Source organism: Protopterus annectens, chromosome 2.part0 (assembly GCF_019279795.1).
Source record: "Protopterus annectens isolate FY-2018-M chromosome 2.part0, PAN1.0, whole genome shotgun sequence".
NCBI lineage: Eukaryota > Metazoa > Chordata > Ceratodontiformes > Protopteridae > Protopterus > Protopterus annectens.
The window spans coordinates 1,054,303,952-1,054,320,685 of NC_056728.1; positions in this window are offsets into that span (position 1 = coordinate 1,054,303,952).

Consider the following 16,734-nt stretch of genomic DNA (forward strand, 5'->3'; position numbering starts at 1 on the left):
ACACACACACACACACACACACACACACACACACACACACACACACACACGCACACACGCACACACACACACACACACACACACACACACACACACACACACACACACACACACACACACACACACAAACACATGACTGCACGCTTTCTCCTCCTTGTCCTCTGCACTCACACATCTCCCTGTGAAAGGCATATACACATCAACACCTGCATCCTCTTGTGCAGATGATGATAAATATGCACTGCCCTTTGTGCAATGACACTTCAATTGTCTATGTCAGAAGAACAGTGTAGCCAGCCTATGCATGGTTGAGCACAGTCTGAAGTTTCTTTTGCATGTATTAGTTTTAAAGTCATGTATCTGCTTTACTCTGCTTTGCTAGGGGCAGAAGCTATGTGCAGGCTGCTGCCACTTTGTCAGTACAACAGCACATTGCACCTACTTCCTTCTAGCAGGTTCTTCCCCTGCAGCTGACCCCACATCTGGCTGTGCCTCTGTTATCTGCAGTGCTGCAGTGTGTACCTCCTGCAAATTGTCCCCTTCCTGTACCTGCCTCCTTAGTATCATATTGTGTAACATTACACATACTGTAAATAGTTTTGCATAGGTGCTGGGATCATATTGCAGGGTGCTGCCAGATGAATCCAAATAGCACAAGTGTGCTTTCAGAAGCTCAACACATGCACAGTTTTGTCCATTTTTTGTATATGGGCAAAACTGTATCTCTGTTCTGGTTTGTTTTATGGATTCCTGATGGATGTCATTAGCCAGTGTTCCACAGCATACCAAGTATTACCAACAAGATGGCCTTGGTGGAATCTTCTCTTGCAAAATGGTGGTACAGATCACAGGTATGCCATAAGTGGGAGTTATGGAAACTGCTGGGGATGACCTGCATAGTGTGGATGATACACTGTGCAATTACAGACCACCCGTCAGTTGATGGATCACTGCCATTTTTACTTCATGCACCTCCATCCAATTCCTCAGGTAGAGTCTTTATTTTAATGTGGCTGCAATCTATGGATCTCAGATCCTCAAGACTTTCAGCTATATTGCTGAAGTCCCACATAAAAAGTTTTCCCTCTTTTCTCTGTGGTCTGTGGACTTCATATATGCTCCCCAACATGCTGCAGCATTGTAATCAAGGAAATGATGGAGGATTCTCAAGGCTGATGCCTGAGACATCCTTACCTAGGTCAGTGGGAGTTCTCTGTAGCTAGCATATGTAAAGCCACACATACCTTATATCAGCTTGGAAAGGTAGTCCATGACTCCCATGAGGTTTCAGATGATGGCGATATATGTCATCATGTCCTGTATTGTCTTCCTATTCTCGTAGCAGTGGTCCACAATGATGGTTTCATGGAGGGCATGAAAGGTTAAATGCTGTTAGATGACACGGTGCCTCCAAGGGTGAAAATGTGCACTATGGTGGCTCTTAGTTGCAGTAAGAAAATATTCATGCTCTTATTGCAGCCAAGAAGAACATGTTTATATTGAAAATACACATTTACTAATGCAACGGTAACCATTAACATTTTTCGCAATTACATTATGCATCCATCAGCATGAACACAGTGAGTGAGTGGTGTTCAGTTTCATTTGCATGTTTCTGAATTGCTTCGTCATCTTAATTTGCCTCATCTGCATGCATCAAGCTGCTCATTTTAATAATATTGCTTATTACCATCTCATAAGTCCTTTAACATATAAAAAGTCCAGCGCTGCTCCACATTTATCATTAGTGGTCTGTGTGTGTTTCCATCACCCACACCCTATGTGTGCCTGCTAGTCATGCAGATTCACTTATAATGCAGCTACGTTTTCTGAATCCTGGCCGAACACCATTCTTTCAAACAATCTTAGTTAACTAAGTTACTTGTACTAGTAGGAGAGTAGAGAAATGAGAAAAAGGAAAAACAAGAGATGAGGTGGTAAGGGAAATTAAGAAGTGAATAAAGAGTTTATCACTTACCAGGATAACTAAATGCAGATGAAAGAATGAATAAAGATAGGAAAGGTAGTGAGATTTAAGTGATGTGATGAGACTAGTGATACTGGCACGAAACTTACATAATTAGGTATTTCTTATGTTCACTTCTAAATTGTGTATATGAAGATTGTTCTCTTACATAGGTTGGTAATGATTCCTACAATTTAGGGGGTAGTGAGGAGCAAGCATGATTATAGTTTTATCGCAGATTGGGGTGGATAATAAGGCATGTCATAGGTCTTATGATGAGGTTTTAGGAAAGACTTTGTGTGCTAGAAGTGAGAATGAGTCTGGTGTAAGCGTTTTGTAGAGCGGGGAGGGCAGCGGGTGGACAGATCTTCATTTGATAGGCAAGCAATGGGCTTTAAAGAAAGAGAGAGAGAGAGAGAGAGAGAGAGATAGAGACAGAGTTGTGCATTCATGTTATTGATGAGATGAGTTTGTGATGAAATGGCATATGTTACTGGAGATGATTTGTAGGGCAGTTGTATTTTTCTTTGATGCTGTGGCAGTGATGGACAGTCCTGTCCTCCTGCTGGGTAAGTAGAATTGTTGTGCCTATGGCTGCCCTTGCTGGGGCTGTCATATGTGGGTTGAGTCTTCTAGCCTAGAAAAGTATCAAATTAGTTTTCCTCTGTTTTGTTTTTCAGTTTGGTTCTGGAAAAGTGTAGCCAAGCCAGGTTCCTAAGTATGTGAATGAGGTGATTTTTTTCTGTAGGGAACTGTTATAATTGTGATATTGAGTGTATTATGTGCTTTGACAAGCTTTTTGTGTGTGTCAGATAGAGTTGATTTTGTTTTAGAGGGGTTGATTAAGTGATTGTGTTGTAAAAGCCTTTGGTTGACTGAATAAAGGTAATTTCGGAATTGAGTTTGTATCATAGAGTGCGGCTGAATCTGAAGATGACCATGTCATATGCATATAATATGACTGGAATGAGTGGTAGGTCATAATGGAATTTATTAAGGCAAGGATGGGTACTTGAAGGACACCAATAAAGAGTGGTATTGCATTAGAGAAGGAGGGTCCTAGGTCACTTTAAATGATCTATTGGAAAGGAAGTCTCTAAACTAAGGTAGAGAGTGCTCACTGATACTAGGTTCTGTTAGTTTGTCTCAGAGTCATAGCTGAGTTTCATCAAGTGCCTATTGCCATTCCAATTCTCCAGCTGTTCATTGGCTTATTACAGACACATGACCTCCACTGAATAGCAAAAAAGGAGGAATTTACTGTATTAAGCCATTTGTAGCATTTGCAGCAATTGGCTTATTAATTACAGACATACCCTCCCCACCAGCTCTTCCACCTAAGAAGAAAAAAAAGGATGTTACTGTGGCAAGTCAAATGTTACATTTGTAGCAATCAGCTTGATACTGACAGATCCACAGCACCCTGCTCTTCTATTCAAGAGAGGGAAAAAAGGACATTACTGTAGCAAGCCAAGTGCAACACTTTCAGTTCAGAAATGCTGATACTGAAACACATAACTAGAACGATCAGAACCAAAAAAAACTTCAACTTGGAGCTATTTCAAAGAGAACTGAATGCATGTAACTGGTCCCCCTTAAAACACCTTTCTCTTGATGAAGCTGTAGATTTCTTTAATGCTAAGTTTCTGGCCGTACTTAACTACCATGCCCCTACTCGCTCTATTAGAATTAGAACTAAATCTGCCCCTTGGCTCTCAAAAGAAACTAAGCAAAAAATCCATCTTAGAAATAAAATCTGGAACAAAGCTCGCTTAACTAAAAACACAACGGATTACCAACACTACAAACAACTGAGAAATGAGACCAAAAAAGCAATAATAACAGATAAAAAAAACTGTTACCTGAAATTTCAGCAAACTCACCAAAATAACCCACAAAAGTTCTGGGCAAACATAAATCAGTTACTACAGCCTAGTAAACCTATCACACCCAACCTACAAGGCTCTGACATAAAGAATCCCAAACAAATTGCTAACGACTTTAATTCCTTTTTCACCGAAACAATTCAAACTCTAGCCAGTTAACTCTCTATTAAAAACACAACTATATCTAACTGCAACTTAAACCCACCTCCCCCATTTCTTTTCCAACCCGTCCCAACAACTTACATTCTCTCCCTTATCAAAAAACTCAAACCATGTACTCCCTCTGCTGACCTACTACCTGCAGAATACTTGCAATTAGCAGTGAAATCCTTAGCCTACCCAATTTCCATACTGATCAACAGAACCATCACTGAGGGATATGCCCCTAAACTTTGGAAAGTCTCCCATATTATCCCACTTCATAAGGGTGGAAATTCTACTGAAATCTCAAACTACCGCCCTATAGCCCTACTCTCTCCCTTATCTAAGATTATGGAAAGATGTATACACAAGCAACTGCTTGACCATCTTCTCCAAAATAACTTACTCTCTAATACCCAACATGGTTTTAGACCTTCCCACAGTACCACCACTGCCCTCCTCTCCTTTACAGACACAATCAACAAAAATCGTAACCATAACACCCTTTCCTCTGCACTTTTCTTAGACCTGTCCAAGGCCTTTGACATGGTCAACCACCATATACTCATACACATTCTTCAATCTTTGTCACTGGAAACCCAATCTATTAATTGGTTCAATTCCTACTTAAATAACAGACATTAAGCAGTACTGTGGAACTGCACTCTATCTTCCCAGCTACCTGTTAACATTGGTGTCCCCCAAGGATCCATACTGGGTCCCTTCCTGTTTTCTTTATTTATCAATGACCTCCACCAAGTAGTTCCCCAAGCCACATGTATACAATACGCAGACGACTCTACACTCATTTGCTCAGCCACATCTGTATCAGATCTTCACTCCCTTACACAACACATATTTAATTCTGTAGAAGAATGGTTTTCACAATGCTGTCTCCTACTTAACCCAAAAAAAACTAAACTCCTTCTCTTTACACCTTCCAGTAAATCTCCCCATATAGATTTTACAATAACATCTAAAAATGGCACACCTATATCACAAGATCCTACTACCAAACTACTAGGCATTACCATTGACAACAACCTTAACTTCGATACCCATATAAGCAACACTTTGAAAACTATTAATAAAAAAAATAGGCTCTCTTTACAGAATCAAACCTTTCCTCACTCCAGAATCTAAAATAACTATTGCCCACTCCCACCTTATTTCTCCCCTTCTCTATGCCTCACCCATATTTACTAACTTGTCAAAAAAGAATCTTTTGAAATTAAAAAACTCCTACCGCAACATAGCCAGATTTGCTACAGGTAACCCTTTCAGAACCCACCACTGTACTAATCTAAAGCAATTAGGCTGGCTTGAATTTCATCAGCAACTAAAACTTAATCCACTAGCTATAGCCCATCAAATTCTATATCAACCTGACAAAACACCTATACTATCTACTCTTATTTACCCCTACCATAACCTAAAGTCCCAAAGATCCGCACACAAACTTCTTGTAAATATTGACAAAGCAAACAACAAGGCTGGAGATTCTCTTTATTCTAATACTGTTGGAAAACACTGGAACCTGCTTCCCTCTGAACTTTCTACTATTCCCTCTAAATCTCTCTTTAAAAAAACTTAAGCTCTACCTCAAATCACAATGGCTGTGCCCCTGTACTAATCCTGACTAACTCTAGCTCCTTGACACCTGACTAAAACCTATACCTTAAAACCCAAAATCTACTTCTTATTTACAGCCACTGACCTATTTCTCCTTCCTACTATCTTTATAAAAAAAAAAAAAAAAGGTGTATTTTTTTATAAATTATTTGTTCCTCTTAATCTCCTTTATCCTCTTATTACTGTACATTATGCTAGTATTCTCACAGAATGTCACTTGTAACAATATTTTTGTCACAACATTTTAACCATTTATGTTATAAGTACTGCATTTTTACACTTTATAGCTATGTCTCCAGTTATAATGCTTTCTTTTACTCTGTTATTTTCATGTATTTCTTTAATGTAAATTCATTTTAAACTTTGGAGCTTATCTCCTCGGGCCTCTACTGAAAAATGGACATATATCCAGCTGGACTAGCCCGGTCAACAAATGTAAAATAAAATAAATAAATAAAATAAAATAAAATGGTGGAACTGCTCTTTCTGACTGAGCCCCCTTATACTTTGCAACTGGGGCACTTGCCCCCTTCACCCCACCCTTGCTACACTTTGTAGCAGTGAGTGGTCATTTGGGCAAATGCTTTTGTTAAATATGTAAAGACTTCCCCAGTAAGATTTCATGTGTCCACATTGCTCCATTAGGGTCCAAAGGGCAGTAGTGGTGTTGGAACCCTCACCCCCCACCCACAACTTGTGATGCTTTTTGAAGAAAAGGTTGTATTGATGGATATGTTTTGCCAATTTATCATGGATTATTTTTTCCAGGATTTTTCTGGTGAGAGGAATATAGAAATTGATCAAAAGTGGGAAGAGGATTCTGGATTCTTTTGTTTTGGAATAGGTGTTAAGGATTCTTTCTTGATGTTGGGCATTGTGTTGTTTGTTTGACAGAGGTTAAACATCTGAGCAAAGGGCATGATTAGGAAGTCTTTGCATAGATGGATGGACAAATTGTAGGTGTCTGAACCAGATGAGGTGATTATGAGATTTGATCTAGCAGAGTTTCTATATATTTCCATCTGATGTGTTTAGAGTGGAAGGAGTTGGTGGGATAAAGCAGAAGAAGGGGAGGAGTATATCAGGCAGATTAAGGCAGTCCTTAGCAAAGAAATTACCAGGCAAATGCAAGATGAGTAAAACAGTCTCTATGAAGAAATTATATAGGTTTGCCATTGATTCACCCTGAATGTCAGCCAAGCTTTTGAGCTGAGGAAGAGGTAGATAACCTAAACTCTTTGCATTATTTTCCCTAATTTCCACTGATCTATGCTGAAACTGTTAGAAGTCAGGCATTTATTACAAATACTTCATTTTTCTCTTATGTAGACAGCAACAAGAGAGCATTGTATCTATGTTGTGATAAATGTACAAAGTGGAATCTGGGAAGTAAATATAAGCAACTTTGATAAATGTATAATGTAGAATAGACAAAAAAGCTTTGGAAGTGGAAACCAGGAAATTGATGGAGAGAGTTTAGAAGATTTACATCCTCATAGGCTCAAAAGCTTGGCTGGCATCAAGGGTAAACTAATGGCAAATCTTCTACAGAAACTGGAGTTGTTTCATGGGATTTAGAGATAGGAGGTTTCACAGGATTGGAAGATGATAATACTCCCTTTACAATAAAGGAAGACCCAAGAAATAGCAGCCCCTCTAACTACAATCTCTGTTTCAGAGAAAACTCTGAACATATATCCATAAAACAGCCTGCTATACTTACTGAAGTCAAGTTGTTCTAGACATTGCCAACAAGGTAGCTTTGCACGCAGATTCACTTCAGGAACTGATCTACTGCTATCATTGAAGAATGAAACCCATGGATGTGGTACAGTTAAACGTCAACAACACCCCTGCCACTGTGTTTCATTGGAAATTGACAGGAAATGAAATTGTTTAATTTAAATTGCAGACTGCTGCAGTAGATAGGGAAATGGCTGCTTGATTACAGACAGATGATAACAGTTAAATAAGAACCATCTGGAGAAATCTCAGTACCAGTAGATATTGCAGGACTCCATATTAGGACAGAGCCTTATTTTTATATTATTTAATTTGGTTTGAACCTATTTGCTGTTGACATTGTCAGTAGGCAAGTGATCATGGATGGAGGTGACATCCTTCAATGAGGTCTGATGCATTGATAATGATGGAAATTAGTGTAAAATAATTTAAGTCTGCATACTTTTGAGGAAATAATGCAGACTGTATAAATCTTGGGATGGGGCACCCTGGACAGAATAACGGAGGAAAAATATTTGGTAGTTACATTTAAACTAAAGTTGAATTATGCATTGCAATGCAAATGGGTGCTAGAAAGGAGGAATGCTAGTTTATTTGTTTATTTCTTTTTATATCTATCTGTCTATCTAGTTATCTCTCTCTCTCTCTCTATATATATATATATATATATATATGTGTGTGTATATATATATATATATATATATATATATATATATATATATATATATATATATATATATATATATCCATCAGTCTGCTATATATCTGTCTATCTATCTATCTATCTATCTATCTATCTATCTATCTATCTATCTGCCTACCTTATTATCTGTCTGTCTAACTTTTATTTCCAAGCATAGGTAACACCAATAATGCTTGGTCACATAACTTGAAACCTGACATTAACATGCAACAAAATGAAACATCTCAACCCCCCCCCCCCCCGTAGGAGTTGCCATTTACATCACAGTACTTATGTATGGCAACTCTGTGATCACACAACATTGGGAAAGGAGAAATTCACCAAAACAACAGCGAAAAGTTTCAAGCAATTCCATTTTTTAATCTTTCACAACAGAGAAAGTCATTTTAGGTATATATAACAGCAAGTACATATGGTGAAGCCATCTTAGTATCTATCTGTTTGTCTATCAATCTATTCATTTGTCATCCATCTATCTATGTATTTGTTAACTAGGTAAGTAAAGTGATCTGAAATTGACCACAGGTATACTGCAAAATAATGCTGACAAAGATGTAAAGTAACAGATATACAAATAATAGATGTACATGTATACTGTAATAAATCAAATATTATTTATTTTAAATTTGTTAAACGGGAAGTCCCATTTAATCCAACAGTACTTTTCAAGGGATATCTTGGTGGACTGTTATCTTTTGTGCTGCTATTTCATACAATACTTACTTGGGTCCTTCTGAGCTACCAACTTGCATCAGGATTTACCTCATCTATCTATCTATCTATCTATCTATCTATCTATCTATCTATCTATCTATCTATCTATCTATCTGTCTGCCTATCTATCTATCTATCTATCTATCTATCTATCTATCTATCTATCTATCTATCTATCTATCTATCACTCTCTCTCTCTCTCTCTCTCTCTATATATCCTTAATTTTTGTCTACCTAACTCCAAATGCTTTTGCTTAACCTAGACTTTATTGGGGTGTGTCTGTCAACAGTTTGATGTGCCCTCCTTTCTGACCCACTTAAAATATAAATTTCTCAAACTACTGGAGTCCTATTCGTGGTAGCTTTGTGGTATTTAGTCTACTGCTGTTCTCCTTACAAAACTGTTGTTGCAGTGAGTGGCCCCCCTTTGCAGTTTATTGTGGTCCTTGCAATATATCCATCTAGTCTTATTTTCCACAGTGTCATCCAAGCAGAAAAGGAAGTGGTTTCAGTTACCTGCTCTCAGTGGCTTCCTTCTCTTGGCTCATGTCTGCTTACAGACAGCTCTACACCTGTCCAACATATTGCTTTGTGCTGCTCATATGTTTGGCTTGATTAGCTCCTATGGCAGCCCCATTCTCCAAACAACATAGGTGTCACTAGTCTTATACACAACAGCACCCTCCATCCTTATCTATATTACCCATCCATCTCCTACCTCACCCACTCTGCACACGTACGTACCCTCCCCCCATTCCACATAATGGACATCTCCCTCACCCTTCCCACAGTTCATTACTGTGTCTTCTTGAAGTTGATTCCATAACTCTCTTTGGTGTTTATTCACCTTACCCTACTGTCTATCATCACTTTCTAATACAAACCAATACTAAACTACAATTCTCTCTATTCTAAATTAAATATACCTTTCTGGTAGACCTCATGCTTTACTACCTACAAGGATACCACCACATTTCTAAAAACTTTCTCTGTTACTTCTCACTCACTGCCATCTTCCTTATTACCCTACATTTCAGCATCTCTCAGTTCTTCCTATTGTAGACATTATTCTACTTTTATGGTCAGGTGACAGCCATCGTAACCCCAGATGTTACTGTTTCTCAGTAGCCAGCATAAAAGCCTGCAGCTTGAACAGCAGATGGTCCCAATTGGAACCCTGGCTTAACCAGTACAATCCTACCATATTTAGAATCTGAGTCCCGGCTAAAGGATGATTCTTGGGTTTCTCTCTTTACAGAAAGCAACCTGGACATAGACCTGGAAGAGTCCTTTTTCTACTTAAAAATGACTGTTATGGCTTTCTGCTTTACAAACAAAAAGTACCAAAAATTGCAAAAACTCCAGTTGGATCCTTTTTGTGTTAAGTTTATCTGATAAACACAAAAATATTTTAACTAGGTTACAGTTTACTTTCCCATAGCCACCTCTCCATCAACATTTGAATCACTGCAAGACACCATTCTTACTTTCTCTCCTGACATCAAAAAGTAATTATTCTTGGTAACTTTAACTTTGATTTTCTGAACATCTGATATTCTCCTCTGAATAGAATTTTCCTGCACCATAACTTTACCCAAATTTCTATCAAAAGCAACAGTCTGAACCCTTGACCATGACATCTGTGACATTAGACCTCGTACTTATTGACTTTCCAGAAAGGTTGCATGACTGTCTAGCCCTCCATAATACATTAACAGTATATCCATTATAAACCCCTGCTCTCTAAAATCCACCCAACCCCCTCCTAACTACGTGACTACATGTAAAACTGCAGAAGGTTACTGCACCATTACCAATACTAAATATATAGCCAAATTGCTAGACATACCGATTTGCAACCAAACATTAGAATACCTCAGCAAATATAATATTTTCTTGGATCAGCAGCATGGTTTCCAACCTGAATGCATCATAACTACTGTTACTATTTTCTCCCTAAACAGCCAGATTTGCTCTAAAATGAAAGACGCCACTCTTACAGCTGCTACCTTTGTTAATCTTAAATATGCTCTTAACTGTATGAATCATAATATTCTCATCAACAAACTCAAAAAGTATGAGGATTCTCAGATGAAGTATGCTTCTGATACTCTTAACTACATACATGATAGACACTTCACAATGTTCTTCAACTCCTCTGTCTCCTTAAGTGGTGCTCTAGTGTTCAACAGGGATCTGTCCTTCTACCCCTTCTCTTTTTTCACTTTATAAACAACCTCCCTTATAAGTTTTATAATTTCAGCTGTCTGATTTATGCCTATGATATTGTCATCACCAGTACTGGCCATGTCCTCAATGAAATAAACCAAGCCTTACAAAAGAAATTTAGACACCTATGAAACTGGCAAGTATCTCAAGAATTAACTCTCAGAACCAACAAATCCACTGTTAAGGCAATAAAAAAAATTATACCAGAAGGCCGCACTCACTATTACTGACCCGTTTGGATACTTCCTCCCTTTTGTCATTCTTCAGAACTGCCCTTCTCCCTCTTTCTTACCAAACACTGAACATCAGTCTCAGAAAATCCTCAAACAATTTAAGATTGCCTATAAAACTATGCTTTTGCTTTCAATTCAGCACAAAACCTAGATATCCTTCAAAAGACAGAGCAAAGTACTGCAATTTATCAAACTAACCCTGTGCAATAAGTACCATTGTATTATGATCTGTAAAGACATCTGGTTTCCTATTCTTTCCACAGTTTTCCTACTGCTTAACACATTCACATTTAAACACATCAGCGAGGGCTGCTGCCCCCCACTTACCCTACTTCATTGTAATAATAACATACTCACCCTTCAGGACTCTAATGAACTACGCCTGTTCAGACCACCCCGCACTCTTACTGCTGCTGACAATTCTTTTTATAAACTAACTCCTACATCCCAGATCCTAGGCCCTTGTAAAATCAAACAATCCTCCTCTTCAAAGTGGACCACCTTCAGCAATGCACTGTGTATAAGTACCTTGTTACTCTGGATGACTGCTTCTACTCCCAACTGTAGTATTCCTACCCCTTCTACCACTCCTACCCTTTCGAATACTCACACTCGTACTTTTTCTCTCCTACTCTCTCTCTCTCACCCTCACTCCCACTTCACCCATTCTTTTCTTAACTTAACTCTATCTTTACGCCAGTCTAATTTGTTTCTCATCTCTATATTTAAATGTTGGCCCTTCAGTTCTATCTCACCTGAAGTGAAGCTCTCAGGTTGATTTTTACAAATTCTGTTATTTTCTAACCTGGTTAAGATAGTTGCATTTAACATTTTATTTAATTTTTGAACTACTATGTTTCATTTTTGAAAATGCTTGAAACAATTGGTTTATTTTATTGATGCTTTGAATGTTGCCATTTTAATTTGTTGGTAATAATTGTCTTTTCTTGATATTTTATTTTAATATTTGAACAGCTGTGTTTGAAAAGGGTTCTTTGATCAGTGTACCTGCCCAGATAACACATGTGAAAATAAAATAAAAAGGTTACAGTCCCTTTACAGAACAAGTATAAATGCATATGCACCAGCAGAATAATTTTCAATATCATTAAGACATAAATGCAGTTATTCATATAACAGATTGATAATATAGATCACTATTCCCTGACTTTTAGGGTTCACAAATGTAATAAAATATTTAGGAGAAGGTGGTGTGTACTGTAAATCCAGTCCTCTGATATATATATATATATATATATATATATATATATATATATATATATATATACATATATATATACATATATATATATATATATATATATATATATATATATATATATATATATATATATATATATATATGAAAGAATTACTAGGAAAGAATTACACATGATGGGTATGGTACATGAGAAACTATGGTCACCAATTTTTTATGTAGTAGGAATGCAAAGAAGAAATAAGATAAAGTAGGAGCCACATATGACAGGAAAAGGGCACTGTCACAAGACTGCAATATTTGTGGCAGCCTGTCATATAGTTTAAAGCATACAAGCTGACACAAAATGACACACTGCTAGGCATAACAGACTGATCCAAAGAATTTTATAGTCATATTATACACAGAGCTGAGTTTGCAAATGGCTTAGGTTAAGTGAATTACAGAGGCCATCCAGGAGCTAAGGGAAGAAGAAATGCATTATCTATTGTAGTTTTAGGAGTGGGGTGAAGAAGCCATTGAGAAGACAAAATCCCAGCTTTGACAGAATCTTTCTCAAAGCAGAGGAAAACTTCTAAAGAAATGGCATTATCTTTTCATGGATTCTGCCCATAGGTATGGCATCTAGGTCCAAAGAAGTCATTGTTCCACTGTATTCAACATTCATCAGACCTATCACTGAGTACAATGCCCCATTTGGTATGTATCTAACCAGGCATATTGAACAATTGGAAAGTCCACAGAAGTTCCTCACTAAAAAAATACAGGGAGCAAGTAACATGTCCTATGCAGACCCCCTCAAGACCCTATCCTTGTATTCTTTCTCCTACAGACTGTTGTGGGGAGATTTATGCCTCGCAAACAAGGCATTGTCAGTCCCCACTCTGATGGACCTTCTGCATATCCAAATAAACAGACAGCAGCATATTTACCCATTCTAAAGACTTAAACCTTGCTTGTGATATAAATAGGACCTGCTGGAAAGACAGGTATATATCCCAGAGATTATCCCTTCTCTGGAACAGGCTCCTCATCCATGCGAAGCAGAGATCCTCCCTTCAATTCAAGGGTAACTTGGACAATTGGATGGGGAATAGGAAATTCATTCCTGGTTTGGCACCTATGTCTCTAATGGACAGTAAATGGTTCATCTCCCAGGCCCCTGCTTCTAAATTTTTCACATCCCAAGCACCTATTTACATTTATCAAGGGTACCAGAACTTGTCAGAGATTTGGGATGCTTGGCTAAGCTTAAAAAGGCCCTTGTAGTCATTAGTCTAGTACATTCATATGAACCTATATTTGAAAAATGGAAACTTTACAGCCATTGGAAGCACATTAGTCCTTTGAACAGCATTGCATTAGTCCTGGTTTTTGAGGGGTGAAAGAGTGCAGGGGTGTGTTTGCAATCTATTTTTAAATATGTTATGGTAAGACTGCGCTACAATTGACACTATATTGTGGGGCAGGTCAGAGTATACAAAAACAATGTTGTACCCATGTCTTAGTTTCAAAGAAACAACACAGGAGAGCATGATGTACAGAACCTTAGAATATGTCAGTGGTTACTACCCTTGCAAAGGAAAAACTGTCAATGAAGATTAGTTAAGCTATCCTTAAGGTAGCTGTTGAAGCATGACTTGCTAGTCTATATTGTGCTAGTCAATCAGAGAACAAGAATGTGCTATAGTAAAATGCTGTAATTAAGGATGAAAATATTTGTACACTGTCATGGCAGGTAGAACAGTTTGATAAAATGGATCATTGTTCTCTACTACATGTTTAAGTGAGATTCCATGCTGGTAATCAGTTTGATAGAAATAATCACTGAGTTCTGTATTCCCTGTTTAACCTAGACTTAATTCTGGTAATCAGTTTGATAGAATGGATCACTGAGTTCTTTAATCCATGTTTAACCCAGAATCCATGCTGGTAATCAGTTTGATAGAGTGGAACAATGAGTTCTCTGTTCGATGTTTAAACCACAATCCATGTTGGTAATCAATTTGATAGACTGGATCACTGAGTTCTCTACCCCATGTTTTAACCCAGAATCCATGCTGGCAATCAGTTTGACAGAATGGACACTGAGTTCTCTACTCCATATTTAAGGGATACTCCTTGCTGGGAATTAATTAGTAGGTTACTACTGTACTATCGACAGAGAACTGGCTGCTTTACTGAAGACAGAGGTAGAGGTATGATGTCAGTTGTGGTCACATGACCTTTTCAAGCACTTTTGCAAACATGCTCAACATACTGGTGGATCAGGATAAGTTCATTTAGGAGAAGCGATTTTGCAAGTAATTTCTTATAGCTGTATAATAGTGCCTTCAGGAAAGTATCATCTTAGAAGCAGCTGCTTTAAGGATGCAGTTAGGTGAGCAGCCATGTTCAGCAGTCTACGTAGGAGGTAATCTGCTCTAACTACTCCGTATCCTTTTATTGTTAGCAGCAGTTTCAAAATTGTATCACAGGAAGGAGTATGGAAGGAATAGTTATAGTACAGGTTGATGCAAAGTCTGGTGGAGGGGTCTGAATAAGCTTTGGGTAGTGTATACTGGAGTCTCAAAGAAGGTAGCAGTGTCAAGGCCCAGGGCATTATTATGAATGTGTGTGCTGGCAGCACTGGAAGGTATCATGACTCCCACATCTGGCATTGTTCACAGCTGTATCAGGCATTTGCCACGGGGGACATCCCATATGGCCATCTAGTGGGGGATGCTGGCTATGCACTGGAGTTGTGGCTGATGACACCCGTCAGAAATGCACACACACTCGAACAAGAACACCATAATGAGGCACACACACAAACCAGGATCATTGTAGAGCATGTGTTTGGGATGCTTAAGTCACAGTTCTGCTGCCTTGACACATCCGGTGGAGCCTTGCAGTACTCTCTAGCTACATGTACACAGATGTTCATAGTATGTGCCATGCTACACAATATGATCCTGTGGAAACAACTGCAGCAAGAACAGCAAGGGGCAGGGCCACACAGCCCCCCACCATTGCCAAGGCCAGCACAGGCACAGAGGGACTCATAGGAGGATCATCTTGAGCCTGCCCCTGTAGGCAGAAGGAGGTGTGCACAGTATGCCCATGCCTTGGCAAAGAGGCAACGCATAGCACACACACTGACACTGTAAGGACCCAGGGACTGATACCTCTCTCCGACTTGCACAGACAGTAAAATGGATGCCAAACTTGACACTACCTGAGCTTTACCATGTACAGAGAGTGTACTATGTGCATCCAACAGCAGCTAGGTAAATCACCCTTCCTATCAATTACCGAATGGAGTAGGATGTTCTCATACTTGTATGTATAATATGGATGCAAGCATGCAATTGAATTGGGTGACTGAATGGGAAAGCAGCAGACAGCTATATGGGTCAGCAGGAAATTCATAACAAATACTGGTGTCAACATACTAGGCAGCACTACACAAGGTGACACCTCCCACTGCAGTACATGTGATGGCCCAAAGAAATGTGGGTGTTAATAGGTCACACACATGGATATCAATGAGGGTCACATATCCATCAACAGCCTCATCCAAAAGGACAGATGTAAATGACCATGAAGAAAGGCTTGGCTAAGGCCTCCAAATGATGGCAATAGTGAACATCCTCCCACCAGACCTACACAGACATACTACAACAAGTCTGGCAGTTACATTCCAGTTCTGAAGGGTAAGAAGTCTGAAACTGAAATATATACTATTAGGATCTAACACGTGTACTCTACTGATATGCCTCCTGTCTGCATAATAGGTCACAATACAATATGAAATGGAAGCCAACAGAGTAACAGAAATACCAGTACAGTCATTTCAAATGTTACAGTCTGCAGGTGTGCACCCCGCCACAATCCCATGTAGAAATGCAGTAACAGATGCCCTGCAGCACTCTCAAATGGCCTACAGTCCTCTGGCAAAGGCCCATGCCTTACCCATAGTGCCACTGTATGGAATGTCAGGGTTCCAGCTAACAACCTAACAGTAAACAGAAAACAAATGCAAGGCCATGTTGACAAATGTCAGAAGCATGCCTCCCCATGTCCTACTGCAAGGACTGTGGATCAGGCTATAAATACTACTGGGATAAAGGCCCAACTATAGGGATACCTCTGAGATACTGCTTACATAATGTTAGGTGGAGGAGAGAATAACAGAGAAGGGGTGTAGAAGCATGGATGTCATGGAGTATGTGAAGTCTGAAACTCTAATGTCTGCTCATACTACTCCCGACTGGAAATCCATGAAT